The following is an 18,144-nucleotide window of genomic DNA, read 5'->3' as shown; positions in this document are numbered from 1 at the left end:
AAATAATCTTGTACCTCGTGGGAAATATTAAAGTTCTGCTAAATATATACAGTATTCATAAACATGAGTATTATGTCATACTTTTATCCGTATTTACATATGTCTCTCTCTATATATAGTTGTAGATATATGTGTTCATATGTGTATATTAGATTAATCAAAAATTTTCCTAAGGGTGATCATACTGGCTAGTTTTATGTAGACTTGACACAAACTTGCACCATGAATCTTAAGAGGTTTTAATTATTTAAAAACCTAGAGCCAGATATTAGGGTGAATATTGAAAGATCAGAGAAACAGAACAAGCCACAGATAACCTCATCTCCCCAACTCTTCAGCTTGTCTTGTTTCCTCAGACTGAAAGCCTCTGATTCCTCACCCAAAAGGGTCTTAGTTGAGCTGCTTAAAAGCCTCTAGTTTCTAGTCCTCATGCCTTATATACCATTCTGCTTCCTGGGATTAAAGATGTGTGTCCTTCCCAAGCAAACACATGAGATCTCAAGTGCTGGGATTAAAGGTGTGTGCCACCACTTTCTGGTTCTGTTTCCAGTGTAGCCTTGATCTCACAGAGATCCAAAATGATCTTTGCCTCCTGAGTGATAGAATTAAAGTGTGCCACCACTGTCTGGACTCTATGTCTAATCTAATGACTGTCTCTGTCTCTGACCCTCAGATAAATTTATTAGAGTGCACAATATATTGAGGGACACAATATATCACCACACAAACTAGAGTTACCAGAGAGGAGGGTGCTTCAATTGAGAAAAAGCTTCCTTAACATTGGACTGTAGACAAGCCTGTAGAGCATTTCTTAATTATTGATTGATGTGGGAGGGATAAGCCCATTTTGAGTGGTGCCATCCATGGGCTGATGGTTCTCAATTCTATTATACAGCAGGCTGAGTAAGTTATGGGGAGAAAGTCAGTAAGAAGCACTTCTCCACAGCCTCTGAATCAGCTTCTGACTCCAGCAGATTCATGCCCTGCTTCAGTTCCTGACATCACTGTTTCTTCTTAGCACGCTGTTTCTACTTAGTGTGTTGGCTGCTTAAATGCTGTATGAACACTCACCAAGTAATATTCCCTAAGACCCCTTAAAAATGGGTATTCAATCTGATTCTCTACTGTGGACTCAGATTGCTTCAGTTTAGCCCACCTTTAAGCAAACAATGAAACTGATCACCCTGCCCAGTAGCAGAACACCTGCCCCTTCTCTCTGCCTCTATTTCCTAGAGACTCTGAAGATCCTCAAGGGACCCAGCCTTTCTCTGTCATCCTATCCCTTTGTGTAAGTCACCAATATCTGGAAGCAGTCTCCACCTGGAAACCTGAATGATTTCATGGTTGTGGTTTATGGTTTTGCAGGCTTGGGAATCAATTAGGGGATCGTCATCATTCTTCTTGTTCTCTTCAAGTTACCCAATCTGATTTCTAGCCCTGTAGCAAACCACCTACAGGGACCTCTCTTTCATCTCTACATCCATTTCCTAGGAACTCTGAAAGTCCTCCAAGAAGACCCAAATTTCCTCTTTTCTGTGTACACTCTCTTCATACTCTTACCTTTCAGTCCATTCCTTCATGTCAGCTCTCAATATGTAGAAACACATTGTACCTTGGACCTCACAGTGAGCACACCTGGAAGAGGCTCAGAAGCATTCCTTACCATGTAACACATAGCAGCTATACTATTCTTAAGATCTAGAGAAGGCAACAGAAACTAAGAAATAAAACACTCATCCAACAAAGACAAGACCAGATATCAACACCTAGAATCACAATTACTCCAAAACCAGAGCCTAGTACAAAGACACAATTACCAAGAGCCAGGAAAATACGTCTCTATCAGAACCCAGCAACACTACTACAGTAGGGCCTAGGATATGCAATATAACTCAACCCCAAGGCAAGGACTCAAAATACCTACATGTTCAAGAACCTTAAAGGGGGTATAAATAAACTTATTAATGAAAACATAGATAGTAAAATGAAAAGAAGAAAACAGACTAGCATATTAAAATAGAAGTAGAATCACTAAGGAAAATTCAAACTGAGGTAAAACTTGAAATGAAAACTTTAAGTCAAACAAAAATCTCAGAGGTTAGCCTCACCAACAGAATACAATAGATGGATAAGAAAATAACATGCATTAAAGACAAAATGGATAAGTCAGTTAAAAAAATACCAAGTCTAAAATGTCTTGGCATAAAATATCCAGAAAATCTGGGACACAATTAAAAGACCAAGGGAATACTGGAAGAGGTTGTATGGGAACCTGATATAGTAGAAGCTTCTTCAAATATATATGTCTGTGAAATGAACCTAAATGGAATCAATAAATAACAGGAAGGACAGAATGCCAACTGGACATCTCTCATAAACAAACGGTACCTCCATTGCCATGAATGGGTTACATCTAGTAGAGCTACTGGCCAAAGGGGCTCCGTAGAAAACCAAAACAACTGAGGGTATTCTCAAGGCTATTGGTGGCTGTGCACAAATGGATAGTGAGGTCCTATTGCATTGTTTATAAAAATACCTCTCTGGCTTCCATATCACACCGGGATACTGGTATTGCCAGTGACTTGTGTACCCTGAGGTTATATAATCCATAGCTAAATAACTCTGGAACTAAACATTTTTATGTTGTGATTTAAAAACATGGTTTCTTTAATTTGTAGCTTTAATATGAGTGAAGCCTCTACTCCTGAAAAACACCACAATACTTCCACAACTTTGTGCAACAAAGTATTGGATAAATAATACATGAAAAAGAGAAAGAGCTGGTCTTCTTTTAGTTTCACACACAGTGGTTTATATTCTCCTGTCTTTTTGAGGACTTTATTTTATATGTATATAACCAACACCTGACTTTTGTGGTAGCTTATTTTAAGGACATCAATATCCAGGACATACACTGAGACTTAAATTTTCCAAGTGGCTACAAAGGCTATTTGAAGAGACCTCACCAGGGAAAGAAGAGGGAGGTCATATAGGAACATATTCCCTCTCCTAGTTGGCTTTTTTGTTGCTGTGATAGATTCCATGATCAAATACCACTAGGGGGAGGGAAGGGTTTATTTCATTTTACAGATTACAGTTCATCATTAAGGAAAGTCAGGCCACAGACTCAAGACAGGATATTGAAACAGAAACATTGAAATGCTGCTTACTGGCTTGCTCAGATACCTTTCTTATGTACTGAATACCAATCTGCTTAGGGACAGAATTTCCCACAGTGGAGTGGACCCACCCTGCCCTTTATCAATTAGTAATCAGGAAAAATCTCTACAAATATGCACACAGGCCAATATGATCACGAGATTTCCCCACTTGAAATTCCATAAGGTAACTCTGGTCTGTGTCAGGTAGAGAAATGAGGCTAACTAGAAGATATCCTGGTTCTTTCAATATCCTCTGTTGATGTCTCCTCTTGACCATCCTATATTTCTTTTCCATACTGTGTTAACATGGAGGATGTTCTAATATGATAATCTCCTGAAGTTTTCACTTGATCTTTTGTCCATGTCTTGTGTTTGCAATGAAAAATATATTCTTTTAGGAATTGGATAAGGTTGTGATGGAATAAAATACATGTTTAGGGAACATGGCAAATTCAAGGGTATGCAAGCAGTTGATCTAGGGAGGATATTTGCTTCCAAAGAAAGTAGGAAATGTTAAAATGGTGAGTCACAAGAAGCACTAACACAAGAAACTCAAGAAACAGGTAAGTGTGATGTGCAGAAAGGCATGCAAAGTGATAAGTGGAACTGGTATTCAGAAGGATTAGGTAAAGCTGACAAGTTCCCAGTCAGGGTGAGTGTTCATTTCCATTCCTTCCTTACAAATTACACTCTTCACTTTTTGTGTGAGATAGTGTTTACCCTTTCCTGTTATCTCTTTATGAATTTCTGGTTGGTGATACTGATAATTTATCATGGTAGGGTCTTCAACATGCACAAAGGAGGCCCTTTGCTAAATAATACCATTATTAAACCCAAGAAGCCAGTGAATTTCCTACAGGTTCAAAAGCTTTGATCTTTACCTAGTCAGAAAACAGTAAATGTTGTCCTTTAACAGTTAACATACCACAGACCTCTGCACACATAGGAGAGTAGAATGACTATCCCAGTATTTCCAGAGATAACCTTGTTCTCTGTGGTGAAATCTGGCCTGAGATACCTGTGGACAGCAGCCTGTACTTAGTGACTGAGATGAGCAAGCCATGCATCCATGCTCAAGTCTCTATAGTTCCCACTGATTTGCATATGCCCACAGCACAGCTCAGTTCCCTGAGTCCTTCTTAATAGACTGGTAACATCCTGTGCTTTAGTTAGCTGTAGTCAGGACACTGCAAACATGAAGACTCCCAATCAACTCCTGGGTTTCCTGATTCTCTGCCTCCCATGTAAGGAAGAACAGCCCTGTGCATTCCAGTGCAGTCAGTGCTGCCTGGGTATATAGGAAAGTACTTAATGACACCATTAATCATGTGGATGCTCTTTTATATATTTCTGATTTCAGGTGTCCAATGTGACATCCACATGACCCAGAGTCCAGTTTCTCTGTCTGCCTTTATAGGAGACACTGTCACCATCACTTGCCGGGTCAGTCAAGACATTGGTAGATATTTAGGCTGGTACCAGCAGAAAGTGGGGGAAAGCCCCAGGTTTCTGATCTATTATGCATCCAATTTACTCTCTGGTGTCCCAAAGAGGTTCAGTGGCAGTGGCTTTGGGGCAGAATACACTCTCACTATCAACAGCATGGAGCCTGAAGATGCTGGGACTTACTACTGTCAACAGTGTTTCAGTTACCCTCCACAGTGCTACAAAGTATAACAAAAACTACCAAGAGAGGCAGATGTTTGAGACATCTACACCCAACAGTGACACCCAACATTGACACCCAACAGTGACACCCAACAGTGACAGAGTGTCTAGTTGCCTACAAGGTTGCTCATATGCAACTAGGCTCTGGAGATTACAGAGTGGTTCTGGTTGGGGTTCCAAGGAGGCTGCTTTGTACTGCTACTTGCTTTTCATCCTTTTTATTATGAACAGGACAAACAGGGAACTTCCTTTTCCAATCTCTTTCACCCAAGAACCTGCATTATGGTTTCAAAGTTCAACCTAACAAAGGAGAGTTCCACCAGCATACTCGAAGCTGTGATTGTTTTAATAGAAGAAAGTAGAGTTAAAACCTACAATATTTCATTTCTGACACTAGACAGAAGTCAACACTAGAAGGAAGATTTCTTTTTAGTGCTGCCCTTAAAGCCATAGGCATCTTTTACTACCTGTTCAGGCTGCCGCATCCTGTAGCCCTCACCCCCAGATGCTTGTGGGAAGCCAAGGTGGTAGATACTATTGATCTCAAGTTCCTTAACCAAAATTTCTTGATCATTCCATTGGTGGAAAAACAACTTCAGAGCCAAATATAATACTGACTAAGACATACTTAATCTATATACTAAAATATATAATAATGTTAAAGTATTGTTATTTTCAGTACTACTTACATGGGAAGTGAAAAAAAATGAGGCTCAGATGACAAATGTCACACAGTCAGTAAAATGACTTCGTTTTTGACTTCAGACTTGAAAATACATCAGCAACATTGGAATGATAATGTTCATGTGTGAATTAAACACCTCTTTTAGAACATATGAAGATTTCCTTGGAATCTGTAATTGCATTACCAAAGCTGTTCCATTAAATGTGCTTAGAAAGTAAATCACTCACCAGAAAGCCCCCAGCTTACTGGACCGAATGCTCATTTCTCCTAAGGTAAAGTCATAACCTGTGTTGTGCTCATCTACACAGCTGGAGTGTTTATTCAACATAAATTACTCCTCTGACTTCAGTGCTTTCATTTATGTTTTATTGTAAGGTTATGGCTGCCTTTATAGACTACAGAACAAACAAAACAATCTGAAACACAAGTGTATGATCAACTTTTTCCATCTGATGAACATGCACTGAAGGGGAAGTCTGTATGTGTTGGTATTAGTGAGCTGTGGGAACACTGGCATTGTTCTGTCAATAGGCTTATGGCAAACCTCATTTGGTGGAGCCTAAGGAGAAAGTGTAGTAGGGGCAAAGAGGGATAAATTTTGTGAATTCAAGAGTGAAATTCTACCCTTAGACTAAGCCGATGTTTTTTCTTAATGTGGCCCTGTGGGTACAAGCTGCTTGAGTGCACAAGAAAGGAAGAAAACGTTTCTGCAGCTGGAGGCCCAGCTAGTCCCTCCCCTACTGCTTTGCATCTCCTCCCAGAACCTTCTGCTGTCTAGAGTTCATAACTGTGACTCAGAACTCTGCTTCAGAGAGAAAACAGAGTAAGTCATGAAAACTCCAGCCCTGCCTGTCTGTCTCCTTTTACTGTGGATCTCAAGTGAGTGGAAACCGCATAACTCTACATCTATGAAAAGTCTCTGAACATTATTGAATTCTATTACCAAGAAGCAAGTTTAAGGTGAAATGATCATAGTTCTGCCAGGAAGATGAGTGTGGTCTAGACTGCACATGTGATTTTTCTTGTTCCTTTCAATTTTCAGATGTCACTGGAGAAACTACAACACAGTCTCCTCCCTCCCTGAGTTTTTCTCCAGGTGAAACAGCAACTCTGACATGCATATCAAGTCAGAGTGTTGGCATTTATTTAGCTTGGTACCAGCAGAAACCAGGGCAGGTTCCCAGGCTCCTTATCCATAGTGCATCCACCAGGGCCAGTGATGTCCCAGTCCGGTTCAGTGGCAGTGGATCTGGGACAGACTTCACTCTCACCATCAGTACCCTGGAACCTGAGGATGTTGCCACTTACTATTGTCAGCCAATGAGTGGTTGGTCATCCACAGTGATTCAACATGTGACAAAAACCTCAAGGAGACCACAATGTTTTTGAGTGTACCAACTGCTTCTCTTATTGGTAGCTTATGTGAGATGATTTTCAGTACTTCCAGGGTAAGTTTTGTATTCTGATTTAGGGGAGATCTCAGCCTGTTTCAAGGGCAATTTTGGTACCACTGGCCTCAGAGAATAGTATAAAGGTGAACAGCTCTAAAGATTTTTGTACTCTATTCTGTTCTGGGAGAATACCACCACCATCAACAGCAACACAAGACTTGAAAAGGTGGCACTCAAATTATTATTCCTTTTTTTTACAAGCTCAGTTTTGTGGAGCTCACTTGGTAGCCCAGGCTGGCCTCGAACTCACAGAGATCCGCCTGGCTCTGCCTCCCGAGTGCTGAGATTAAAGGCGTGCGCCACCACCGCCCGGCTTTATTTGTCTACATTCAGCGGAATTCAAATGTTCTGCCTGAATGATCTAGACATGTCAAAACAAAACAAAAACAAAACAAACCACTCTCACTGGTTTTTAAAATAAAATTTTCACTTATAAAACTGAAACACCAAAGTATTAAAATAAAGCCAGCTCATTTAACTCACTTCAAAAAGCAGTAACAGATGCCGTATCCCTTCTGCAACCCTTTAAGGACGCCCTATGGCACTCACACCGGGCAGAGACAGAGAGCGGGATACCGCAAGGCAACAACTCCAACACTACTCAGACAAGGTGTAATGGCAACTAACAAACCACTGAAGACACGGAGTCCCAAACACAGCTAAACAGGGATCACGGCACGGGTCTCAGGGACCACCACACTTCACAGCCTGGCGACATCGGCCGCATGGACGGGTGGGCGCTGCGCTGGTGGACACAGCGACTGTGAGGTGCCAACAGTCTCCCGAGACGAGTTGGAGGCAGAGAGGCGGTGCAGAAGGTGGGAGGGAGGGAGGGCAGCCTGGGCCTTTATCTGTACTGGTAGTTCATGCTGTGCTCTGTGTTCCGACTGTAGCCACCTTGTGAGGACTGGTAGGAGCTGGAAGGGCCACTGTAGCTCTGGCTGGACCCAGAGGAACTGTAGTTCGACTGTGATGAGTAGCCTCCTGGTTTGCCTTGGCATGAAGAGCTGCCCCCAGAACCTCCGCCGTAACCCCCATGTGAGCCCGTGTTGTAGGAGAACCCACTGGAGCCACAGCTGTTCCTGCCACTGCAGCCTCCACTGTCACTGTAGTTGAATTTGTTGTCATAGCTGTAGTCGGAGCCCTTCCCACCACCACCACCAGGGGAGCTGTAGGGTTGGAGTAGGAGGAATAGCTGCCCTGCCCATGGCCTTAGCCTTTCTGCTTGCCCCGCTGCATGCCATAGCTGCTGCACTGGCTCTGGTTGTAGGGTTGCTGCTGGCCCTGGTGGGACTGGCAACCCGAGCTGTAGGAGGGTTTCTGCTGGCCCCCATGCAGCGGCTTCTTCCCAGCATGTTTCGGGGGCACTGGTGAGCTGTAGCGGTCTCCTTGGTAGTAGGAGCTGTAGCAGGACGAGCCACCACCTCCCTGCTGCCTCCACCACCGGCATTCCCAGAATGCCCTCCATTGCTGTAGAACTGACACTTACTGCAGCCTGCCGTGGCCGAATTGCTGCCGTACCCATAGCTTCCATATCCGGTATTCATGTAGCCTCCTCCATGGTTGGCGCCACCAAATCCTTGCCCTCGTCCTCGCCCACGGATGTTCCCTCCTCGACCCAGGCCTCGAAGGTTGGGAGGCGGGGACATCTCTTTATGCAGGGTTGTGTGGCTTGGCAGCAAATTTGGGTCCACCTCGGACAGGTACAGGGGTTCTTTTTGTTGTTGTTGTTGGCTTCAAGGGCAAGGGGGCATCAGGAAAAAGCTTTTCTAACGCAGTAAGAGCAGCATAAGCCTTTGCCACCTTTTTGTTTGAACCAGCACCTTGAAACTTCTGACAATCCACTTCAATCTCCATAACAAACCGTTTGTCGTGGCTGCCCCCAGTCTCAGAAATTAGCTCGTATTTGAGGCCATGCCTCTTCTCATTAAGCTCCATAACTGGGTTCTTGCCATGCTTAGCCAATATCGGCCCCTGCTCAGTCGTGGCATCTGAAGGGAAGAACTGGAGTTGTAGACAGCTTCTACCACAGGGGTTGGGGCCACTATGGCTGGCTTCCCATCTGACTCCTCGGCCGAGTCCTCCCCTTTGCTGGAGTCTCTGCCTTCAGCGCCTGTTGGCAAGCCCATGTCCTGTAACCACCTTTACAGCCACATGTAGTTTGGCAGTCTTTTTAGATGGCCCTGAGGCCTCGAAGGTACTGCCATCTACCTCCACAGACATGGTGAAGATGGGGGCATGAACAGGACCTATCTGGGAGATCAGCTTGTACTGCAGCCCTGGCTTCAGCTGGTTCAGCCTCATCAGGGCATTCATAGCTTGGGGAGGTTCAGCCTTCTCCTCTTTCTTCTGGATCTTCTTTTTCTTTTTGCTGGGAGACTTCTCCTCCCCATCCTCTTCCATGGGGCGTTTCATGGGTGTGATGGCGTAGGTGGTGCTGGGGGGAATTTGAACAGTGTAGTCCACTAGGTTCTTTTTTTTTAAGCTTATAATTTTTTTATTATTATTTTACAACACCATTCAGTTCAACATAATAGACACAGATTCCCCTGTTCTCCCCCTCTCGCCCCCCCTCCCCCCAGCTCACCGCCCATTCCCACCTCCTCCAGCTCAAGGTCTCCCCCGAGGACCAGGGTCGACCTGGTAGACTCAGTCCAGGCAGGTCCATGTCCCCCCTCCGAGACCGAGCCAAGTGTCCCTGCATAAGTCCCAGGATTCAAACAGCCAACTCATGCAACGAGCCCAGGACCCGGCACCAATGCACAGCTGCCTCCCAAACAGATCAAGCCAAATGACTGTCTCACGCATTCAGGGGGCCTGATCCAGTTGGAAGCCCCTCAAACTTTGGTACATAGATCCTGTGCTTCCATTCATTTGGTTATTTGTCCCGGTGCTTTATCCAACCTTGGCTTCAACAATTCTCGGTCATATAAACCCTCTTCTTTCTCACTAATTAGACTCCCAGTGCTCCACCAGGGGACCAGCCGTGGATGTCTGCATTCAGATTTCTCAGTCCTTGGATGGGGTTTATGGCACAACTATCAGGGTGTCTGGCCATCCCATCACCAGAGTTGGTCAGTTCCTGCCGTCTCGAGACCATTGCCAGCAGTCTTTTGCGGGGGTATCTTTGTGGATCTCCATGGGCCTCCCTAGCTCTCTGCTTCTTCCCCTTCTCACCTTCTCATGTGGTCTTCATTTACCATGGTCTCCTATTCCTTGTTCTCCCTCTCTTTTCTTGATCCAGCTAGGATCTCCCACTCTCTTTCCCTCAACCGTTGCCCTTCATTGTTCCCACTCATGACCAGGCTGTTCATGTAGATCTCATCCATTTCTCCATGTCTTTTTTTGGGGTCCCGTTTTCCAGGTAGCCTCACTGGTGATGTGAGTAGCAGTCCAGTCATCCTTGTTCCACATCTAGCACATTCCTATGAGTGAGTACATACCATATTTGTCTTTCTGAGTCTGGGTTACCTCACTCAGGATGATATTTTCTAGATCCATCCATTTGCCTGCAAACCTCAAGATGTCATTGTTTTTCTCTGCTGAGTAGTATTCCATTGTGTATATGTGCCACAATTTATTTATCCATTCTTCAGTTGAAGGGCATCTAGGTTGTTTCCAGGTTTCGGCTATTACAAACAATGCTGATATGAACATAGCTGAGCAAGTGCTCTTGTGGTATGATTGAGCATTTCTTGGGTATATGCCCAGGAGTGGTATAGCTGGATCTTTGGGGAGATTGATTCCCAATTTTCTAAGAAAGCGCCATATTGATTTCCAAAGTGGTTGTACAAGCTTGCATTCCCACCAGCAGTAGAGGAGAGTTCCCCTAGTTCCACATCCTCTCCAGCATAAAGTGTCTTCAGTGTTTTTGATCTTAGCCACTCTGACAGGCGTAAGGTGGTATCTCAGAGTTGTTTTGATTTGCATTTCCCTGATGATTAGGGATGTTGAGCAATTCCTTAAATTTCTTTCAGCCATTTGGGTTTCCTCTGTTGAGAATTCTCTGTTTAATTCTAAAAACCATTTCTCAGTTGGACTGTTGGTCGTTTTGATGTCTAATTTCTTGAGTTCCTTATATATTCTGGATATCAGTCCTCTGTCACATGTGGGGTTGGTGAAGATCTTTTCCCATTCTGTAGGCTGTCACTTTGCCTTGTTGACCGTATCCTTTGCTCTACAAAAGCTTCTCAGTTTCAAGAGGTCCCATTGATTGATTGTTTGTCTCAGTGTCTGCCCTACTGGTGTTATATTTAGGAAGTGATCTCCTATGCCAATGCATTCAAGACTATTTCCTACTTTCTCTTCTAGCAGGTTCAGAGTAGCTGGATTTATGTTGAGGTCTTTGATCCACTTGGACTTAAGTTTTGTGCACGGTGACAGATATGGATCTATTTGCAGCCTTCTACACGTTGATATCCAGTTATGCCAGCACCATTTGTTGAAGATGCTTTCCTTTTTCCATTGTACACTTTTGGCTTCTTTGTCAAAAATTATATGTCCATAGGTGTGTGGGTTAATGTCAGGATCTTCAATTCGATTCCATTGGTCCACATGTCGGTTTTTATGCCAATACCAAGCTGTTTTTATTACTGTAGCTCTATAGTAGAGCTTTAAGTCAGGGATTGTGATGCCTCCAGAAGTTGTTTTATTGTACAGGTTTCTTTTAGCTATTATGGGTTTTTTGTTTTTCCATATGAAGTTGAGTATTATTCTTTCCAGTTCTGTGAAGAATTGTGTTGGTATTTTGATGGGGATTGCATTGAATGTGTAAATTGCTTTTGGTAAGATTGCCATTTTTACTATGTTAACCCTGCCTATCCATGAGCATGGGAGATCTTTCCATTTTCTGAGATCTTCTTCAATTTCTTTTTTCAGGGACTTAAAGTTCTTGTCATATAGGTCCTTCACTTGCTTGGTTAGTGTTACCCCATGGTATTTTATGTCATTTTTGGCTACTGTAAAGGGTGATGTATCTCTAATTGCCTTCTCAGCTTCTTTGTCCATTGTATGTAGGAGGGCTACTGATTGTTTTGAGTTGATCTTGTATCCTGCTATGTTGCTCAAGGTGTTTATAAGCTTTATCAATTCCTGGGTGGAACCTTTGGGGTCATTCAAGTATACTATCATGTCATCTGCAAATAGGGAAAGCTTGACGTCTTCCTTTCCAATTTGAATCCCCTTAATCTCCTTATGTTGTCTTATTGCTCTGGCTAGAACTTCAAGTACTATATTGAATAAGTATGGGGAGAGTGGACAGCCTTGCCTCGTTCCTGATTTTAGTGGAATTGGTTTGAGTTTCTCTCCATTTAATTTGATGTTGGCTGTTGCTTTGCTATATATTGCCTTTATTATGTTTAGGTATGTTCCCTGTATTCCTGATTGCTCCAAGACTTTTATCATGAAGGGGTGTTGGATTTTGTCAAATGCCTTTTCTGCATCTAGTGAGATGATCATGTGGTTTTTTTCTTTGAGTTTGTTTATATGGTGTATTACATTGATGGACTTTCGTATGTTGAATCACACTTGCATCCCTGGGATGAAGCCTACTTGATCATGGTGGATAATTGTTCTGATGTGTTCTTGGAGTCTGTTTGCCAGTATTTTATTGAGTATTTTTGCATCAATGTTCATGATGGATCGTTCTGTAGTTCTCTTTCTTTATTGCCTCCTTGTTTGGTTTAGGAATCAGGGTAATTGTAGCCTCATAGAAGGAGTTTGGTAATGTTCCTTCTGTTTCTATTATGTGGAACAATTTAGAGAGTATTGGAATTAACTCTTCTTTGAAGATCTGGTAGAATTCTGCGCTGAAACCATCTGTTCCTGGGCTTTTTTTGGTTGGGAGACCTTTAATGACTGTTTCTATTTCCTTAGGGTTTATTGGACTATTTAAATAGTTTATCTGGTCTTGATTTAACTTAGGTGTGTGGTATCTATCCAGAAAAATGTCCATTTCTTTTAGGTTTTCCAGTTTTGTGGAGTAGAGATTTTTGAAATATGACCTTATAATTCTCTGGATTTCCTCAATGTCTGTTGTTATGCCCCCCTTTTCATTTCTGATTTTTCATTTCATTTGATTTGGATTCTCTCTCTGTGTCTTTTGGTTAGTTTGGATAAGGGCTTGTCTATCTTGTTGATTTTCTCAAAGAACCAACTCTTTGTTTCATTATTTTTTTTGTATTATTCTCTTAGTTTCTAATTTATTAATTTCACCTCTCACTTTGATAATTTCCTGGCATCTATTCTTCCTGGGAGACTTTGCTTCTTCTTGTTCTAGAGCTTTCAGATGTGCTGTTAATTCACTAGTGTGGGATTTCTCCAACTTCTTTATGTGGGCATTTAGTGCTATGAATTTCCCTCTTAGCACTGCTTTCATAGTGTCCCATAAGTTTGGGTATGTGGTGTCTTCATTTTCATTGATCTCTAGGAAGTCTTTAATTTCTTTCTTTATTTCTTCCTTAACCCATTGGTGATTCAGTTGAGCATTATTCAGTTTCCATGAGATTGTAGGTTTTCTGTAGTTTTTGTTGTTGCTGAAATCTAGCTTTAAACCATGGTGGTCTGATAGAACACAGGAGGTTATTCTGATTGTTTTGTATCTGTTGAGATTTGCTTTGTGGCCAAGTATGTGGTCTATTTTAGAGAAAGTTCCATGGGGTGCTGAGAAGATGGTATATTCTTTCTTGTTAGGATGGAATGTTCTGTAGATATCTATTAGGTCCAATTGGGTCATGACATCAGTTAAGTCCTTTATTTCTCTGTTAAGTTTCGATTTGGGAGATCTGTTCAGTGGTGAAAGTGGGGTGTTGAGATCTCCCACTATTAATGTGTGGGGTTTTATATGTGGTTTAAGCTTTAGTAATGTTTCTTTTACATATGTGGGTGCCCTTGTGTTTGGGGCATATATGTTCAGAATTGAAACTTCATCTTGGTCGATCTTTCCTGTGATGAGTATGTAATGTCCTTCTTTATCTCTTTTGATTGATTTTAGTTTGAAGTCTATTTTGTTGGATATCAGGATGGCTACCCCTGCTTGTTTCTTAAGACCATTTGATTGAAAAGTCTTTTCCCAGCCTTTTATTCTTAGGTAGTGTCTGTCTTTGAATTTCTTGTATGCAGCAGAAAGATAGGTCGTGCTTTCGTATCCATTCTGTAAGTCTATGTCTTTTTATAGGTGAATTAAGTCCGTTGATATTAAGGGATATTAATGACCAGTGATTCTTCATCCCTGTTATTTTTGGTGGTAGTGTGTGTGTACTTCTCTTCTTTGGGGTTTACTCTTGTGGCTTTATCTATTGCCTGTGTTTTTGAGTGTGTATCTGACTTTCCTCGGTTGGAATTTTCCTTCTAGTGCTTTCTGTAGGGCTTGGTTTGTGGATAGGTATTGTTTAAATCTGGCTTTGTCTTCGAATGTCTTGTTCCTTCCGTCTATGATGATTGAAAGTTTTGCTGGGTATATTAGTCTGGGCTGACATCCATGGTCTCTTAGTGTCTGCATTACATCTGTCCAGGTCCTTCTGGCTTTCAAAGTCTCCATTGAGAAATCGGGTGTTATTCTGATGGGTTTACCTTTATAGGTCACTTGGCCTTTTTCCTTGGCTGCTCTTAATATTCTTTCTTTATTCTGTACATTTAGTTGTTTAATTATTATGTGTCGAGGGGACTTTTTTGGGGGGTCTAGTCTGTTTGGTGTTCTATAGGCTTCTTGTATCTTCATAGGCATTTCCTTCTTTAAGTAGGAAAAGTTTTCTTCTATAATTTTGTTGAATATATTTTCTGTGCCTTTGAGTTGGTATTCTTCACCTTCTTCTATCCCTATAATTCGTAGGTTTGGTCTTTTCATGGTGTCCCAAATTTCTTGGACATTTTGGTTCATGACTTTGTTGGCTTTAGTGTTTCCTTCGACTGATGAAACTATTTCTTCTACTGTGTCTTCAATGCCAGAAATCCTCTCTTCCATCTCTTGCATTCTGTTGGTTACACTTGCATCTGAAGTTCTTGATTTTTTACTCAGGTTTTCTATTTCCAGCATTCCCTCTGTTTGTGTCTTCTTTATTTTTTCAATTTCCCTTTTCAGTTCTTGGACTGTTTCCTTTGTTTGTTTCATTACTTTTTCATGATTTTCTTTCAGTGCTTTATTGTTTTCTTGCAGGACTTTTTTGTTTTCTTCCAGGAGTTTATTGTTTTCTTGGAGGGCTTTATTGTTTTCTTGGAGGGCTTTATTGTTTTCTTCTAATTTGTTTGCCCTTTCCTCTAGTTGTTTACAGCGTTCTTCCAATTTTCTTGTCTTTTCCTCTGCACAAGCCTCTACCTTCTTCATGAAGTTACTCATAAGGCTACTTTCTTCTGCTTCTTCCAGTTTTTGGTGTTCAGGTCTAGATGTTGGAGGGGGGCTAGGTTCTGGTGTTGCTGTATTGCTCTTCATTTTGTTGTATGTACTTCTGCCTTGACATCTGCCCATCTCCTCGTGGTTCCTTCTTGGTCTTATCAGTGTACTTGTTTCAGAAAGAGCTGACAGATTCAGCAAGTCTCTCTCTCTTGTCCAAAAGGGAGTTCTCTTGTCCAACTCTCTCTGGTCCAGAAGGGAAGTCTGGGGCAGGATGGGAGCTGGGGGCTGGTCTCTAGGTCTCAGGAAGTGGCTGGGGTCTCGGGCAGATGGGCGTTGGGTCAGGGCGCGGAGATTGCAGGGGCTGTCGGGGGCTTGGAGAAGGGGATCCCTCCCAGTGGGGCTAGAAGGGGACCTGCCCGGTGGCCAGAGCCTGTGGCCAAGTTGGGCAGGATTTCCCGGAGTGGCTGGTGCCCAGGGATGGGGTCCGGGTTGGAGCCGGATACTCACCTCTGGTCCAGAAGGGAAGTTGGGGGCAGGATGGGAGCTGGGGCCCGGTCTCTAAGTCTCAGGAAGTGGCTGGGGTCTTGGGCAGATGGGCGTGGGGGCAGGGCACGGGGATTTCAGGGGCTTCCAGGGGGCTTAGAGAAGGGGATCCCTCCCGGTGGGGCTATAAGGGGACCTGCCCGGTGGCTAGAGCCTGTGGCCAAGTTGGGCAGGTCTTCCCGGAGTGACTGGTGCCCAGGGATGGGGTCCGGGTTGGAGCCGGATACTCACCTCTGGTCCACAAGGGAAGTCTGGGGCGTCCACTAGGTTCTTGTTCTTTGGTTTCTTGGGCATTTTGGAAGGCAGGGGGTCCATTCCTAGTACTTTATGGAGTTAACCAAAAGCAGCGAGCCGCAGAGCATGTTACACAATCTGTGTGATATCTTCCTGTTGCTGTGTGTCTAGATGCCCAATAGCATCAGTGGCTTCTTTTTCACAAGGGTCATAAATGCCAGAATTATCTGGCATGACGATGCTGGAGGCCAGGCACTCCAGCACTCTTTGCAGGGCTTTGCCAGCACCCATGGGCCTATTGGCAGTGCTGATGGACTTCTCACACAGCAGCTCCAGCGCCCATCCTCTGAGGGGACCCCAGGAGGGCTTTCGGGTACACAAGTCCCTTAGGACACGGATGACAATGACACATGACTTCAGCCCATTGGCTCTGGCCTGGAACTACTTGGCATGTCGGAGGGACGCCAAGGCAGCAAGGCATTTCTGCTTGTCCAGAATGTCTGGGGGTCGTTGACTGATAGCGCTTCTCCAGCTAATATTTACTCCATTTCTTCTCTGACAACAGGGGAGGTCAGGTGGATGGTCAAGGACAATGGGGATTCTTTTTTGTTTTTTATCACAATTGCAGCATCATCTACAGACTGAGTATTTTGTACCTGTCTTCTGTTACACTCCAGTCCCTTCTTTGCTCTCATCGTCAGGGGGCGTATCCATATTTTCTGCCTCAACGAGCTCACTGCCGCCTTTATCCTGCTCATCAATCCAGTCAGAGACAGCCTTGAGGGCCCGCTCAGTGTGAGATATCATATTCTGTACCGCCTCCAGCTCCTCTTGCGTTGGGTACACATCAAGAATGCTTTGCCATCACATGGCGATTATCGTTCACAAAAATTCTCATGGGATGCCTTCTTCTTGTGATGAAGGGATGATGGTACAATGCCATTTTTCCTTGTAGTGTCTGGAAATCAGTCTTGGATTATCTTTTCAAATTGTGACAGCTTTCCTTGGTGTTACCAACATGTCAACTATAAGGGGCTGGATCACAGCAGAACACATCTGTCTTCCCAGGTAGGCAAGCAACTCACTCCAATTTCCCTTCACAGGAAGACAGCAGGATTCCAGAAGACCTATCAGAATCCAGCCACACACTGAGGGGGTTTCTGTTTGCCCATGTTTCATTTCTTCCTTTAAAGCATGCCAAGTTCTGCTCTCAGCATCTCCCTCCAGTTCCAGGGGACCTGACATCCTTCTTATGGACTCCACAGTACCTATAAACCAGCAACCCAGGAGGCAAGAGCAGATGGGTAGCTCAATTTCAGGTAAGCTTGCCTACAAAGCAGGGTCCAGATCAGCCAGAGCTACACAGTGAAATCCTTGTTGGCGTTCCATCTCCTCAACCTCAGGCACCGCTGCCCTCCTACCACCAGCCTTCTGGAACCTTCACAACCCACCTCAAAAAAAAAAAAGGGCTACACAGTTTTCACCAGGGCTGCTCCAGTCTCAACTGCAATGTCGAGAAGAGGCACTCAAATTATAATGACTAGCATCCAAATGGACTTTGTTTAGAGAGAATTCAAATACTCCACCAAAAATTATAGGTAAGAAGAGTGAAGAAAATACATTTGTTTCAAATTTGAAAATCAGTTTGGTTTATCCATAACTGAAAAAAATTATGAAATTTAAATTATAAATCACCTGTTTGTTTTGCCTTCTATTGCTGTGATACAGACCATGACTAAAACAAACAAATAAAAAAGCAACTCTGAGAGGAACTGGTTTATTTGACTCTCACTGAGCTAAAAAAAAAAGCACAGGCTGTGGAAGAACACTGCTTACTGTCTATATCATCATGATTTCTTCATCCTGTTCTATTACACAACATGGGAATACCTGCCCTGGGTAGCACTATCCACAGTGGAATGGACCTTACCATATCAATCATTAATCAAGAAAATACCCCTATAGACTTGCCTACTACCCCAATTTGTGGGAGTGTATTTTTTCAATTGAGGTTCCCTCTTCTCAAATTTGTCAAGTTGGCAAAAAGTAACCAGCAAAAACAAAAACAAAAAC

General features: G+C 43.1%; 1 pseudogene; it reads right to left on the bottom strand.

The window, feature by feature from the left end:
• Positions 1-7,793: 7,793 nt before the first annotated feature.
• LOC102908398 (interleukin enhancer-binding factor 3-like) lies at positions 7,794-17,014 on the bottom strand (annotated as a pseudogene).
• Positions 17,015-18,144: the final 1,130 nt, after the last annotated feature.

This window comes from Peromyscus maniculatus, chromosome 3 (genome assembly GCF_049852395.1).
Source record: "Peromyscus maniculatus bairdii isolate BWxNUB_F1_BW_parent chromosome 3, HU_Pman_BW_mat_3.1, whole genome shotgun sequence".
In the NCBI taxonomy this organism is placed as follows: domain Eukaryota; kingdom Metazoa; phylum Chordata; class Mammalia; order Rodentia; family Cricetidae; genus Peromyscus; species Peromyscus maniculatus.
This window is presented reverse-complemented; position numbering and strand designations above follow the sequence as displayed.